A 2,974-nucleotide genomic window follows, 5' to 3' on the forward strand; every position below is an offset into this window, starting at 1 on the left:
GTCACTCGCTGGAGGAGGGTCTTCCAACAGGAAAATGATTATTTTCTGTATTTCCAAATAACTACACCGCCCATGAGTCTGTTACTTAAGAGCGCTGTCAAAGCTTCTTGGGACGTGTAGTCCCTATTGATATATCTGTTCAAATGAAAAGCTATTCAAAAATCACTGTCAAGAAGGCTACAGTACATATCCTAGTATTCATTGTAAATATGTTTGCAGAGACGTGTTTAGCTTTGATATGGAGATAATGTCTCAGTACCACATTTTACATTTATGCTTATGGATTTATTTCTCTTTGCAAAAATAACTCCACTTTAAGACGGAGCGTGTTGCCAGTCACAGTGACCCTGAGGTGGGTGGGACATGGCGAGATAATCCAGGTGAATGTTTAATTGCACAGCGCAACAGCACTCCGTCTTCTGTGGAAAGTCCCAGTTTACCCTTGTCTGCACCAGAGCCTGAGCTGACAAAAAAAGAGACTTTTTCATTAACTAACCCACCTCTCTACAGCTTTGATGCTGAAGCAGACTTTTTTAGAGCCTGAACACAAAAGCACTGAAAATGCAAGGAACCTACTGCTTTTGTAAAGATTATTATTATTATTATTATTATTATTATTATTATTATTATTATTATTATTATTATTACTAATATACCCCCACGCCATTGCATTTTTGAGGGGCTTGGGATGCTTGAAAACTCAAACAAAGAAACAAAGTTTCTTTGATATTCATGAAATTCGGTGGGTTCATAGCTCTCATCATTTTTGACATAATACATATTTTTTCTTTTTTTTTGCCCAACAGGAAGCCAGCCATTTTGGCTTTCCTGTGTCAATTTTCATTTTACAAACACGTTTGAGACCTTTAGGATGCGCTAAATCAATTAGTATCAATTAGTGTCACAATTGGGCTTGGGCATAGCATTTCGGCCCCATAGCGTCCCCTAATTACTTTTAGCATTTTTCAAATTCCAGGGGTGCTCGAAAACTCATGAAACTTTGCACATGCATCAGAAGTGGCGTAACTTGATATATGATGTGGGTCTTGGGTTTGAGTGTGGTAAAATGGCTCAAGGGCGCCCCCTAGAAAATTTCAAAGTCAAAGCCCCCACCTTTAAATTTGACATAGATGTATGGAATTTGGTAGGCAGATATAACATCTCTTTAAAAATCGACTTTAAAAAAAGCTTCTTGGAGCTATACCCAAAGTCCAACAGGAAGTCAGCCATTTTGAATCTACTTTGCATTTTTTTTGGAAAGTGAAGTAATTTAAAGGTGTTGTACTTTAAGGAACTCCTCCTAGAAAATTTGACGACTTTAGCGACTTTTAGCAACTTCAAATTTGCAAGGTGATATCGAAAGACCTTTGCAATGCTAAATTATGAAGCTTTTTAGTTTTCAAGGAACCCACTCAGCGTGATGTGCCATTAATTTTGCCCAAAACATGTTTGGGGCATTGAACAGGAAGTTGTTGTAACACTGCAATCTGCCCCACATTTCTCATGCTTGATGAGAGTTCAGGCCTGAACACATCTACGTGTCAATATTGAGTCATAGTCACTGCTCCACCTACTGGCAACAGGAAATCAGCCTTATGTGACAAACATAATTCGATTCACATAAAATTTAGATGGTGTGGACTACACATGATATACAGCAATATGACATATAATTAGTGGGTGTCCTCTAGCGCCAAATAGTGGACACAGGAAGTGATAGTTATCTCCTACAAGCAATGTCCAATATTCATGAAAATATATATCCATTTCAGTTGCCCTCTGGTAAATGTATTGCTGCATTCTTTCCCATATGTCTTATTGTATCACATGTTGGGGGCAGGCTGGAGAAACAGCCATAAAACCTCTTGAGTCCTTATACAAACAAACTCTAAAAACTCTGGACAAAAAGCCAGTGCATTTCCATCACTGTAGGGTACTGGAGAAATACAATTTACTGAGCTTTGACAATTTTAGATTATTCTCAATTTGTGCCTAGTTTATAAAATTTTAAATGGTTTGGCCCCTCCTCCACTATGTGACTTTGTGTACACTCACTCAGTAAGTTCTATTAGATCCTCCAGAATATCCTCTATACAAGATTGTACCATACCATTTCGTCACACTGCATTTGGGCATTCAGCTTTCTGTGTGAAAGCCACCACTCAGTGGAATGCCCTACCTGATGATATGAAGAACTGCAGTTCTATCAATGCATTCAAGGCCAAATAAAAAAATCAACTAAGGACGAATCAGCTGTGTGACCACTGAGACTAGTTTACATTATTCATTTTTAATTGACATTGTGGGTGTATGTGATGTGCTGTTGTGTGTAGCTTTGTATTTTGTATGGTGTGTTCTTTGTGGGGTTTTTTGTTGTTGTGGTTTGTTTGTTTTGCTTATGTTTTGATTATAATGGACTACGGATGCAAATTAGCTTCGAGCTAACTCCAGTGCAGTGCATCATTTATGTTTAATACTGCATACTGTCCTGTTCAATAAATCAAATCAAATTAATATTTCACTTATGTAGTATTGCCTATGTGCAACAGATAGCTAATGATGTACCCGAACGTAACTGAAATCTTTGACTTTTTGTTAAACTCTGTATCACATGCTCTACACTGCAGAGTATGAGACAATATGTTCGTAATTTAGGTTTGTACCACACATCACTGTGATAATCAGTACTTTTTTCTGGTGGCATACTCCAGTGGCATCTCCATACCATACTGACATGCAACAAAGTTATCTACAGAGGCCTATAAAGTCCTGAAAGGTGATACCTTTTCATCTTGTTTGAACAAGTTATTATGTTGTGCAAACAAGTTATGGATCTTGTGTGAACATAATAATTTACAATAAAATTCATATGCTTATCTAACATACAGTCTGCCAACTTCAGATACACACAGCCACCATATATTGAAGAGAACTCAGCTTATCAAATTTTATTTTCACCTTGGAATGTCATACA

This window comes from Thunnus albacares, chromosome 8 (assembly GCF_914725855.1).
Source record: "Thunnus albacares chromosome 8, fThuAlb1.1, whole genome shotgun sequence".
NCBI lineage: Eukaryota > Metazoa > Chordata > Actinopteri > Scombriformes > Scombridae > Thunnus > Thunnus albacares.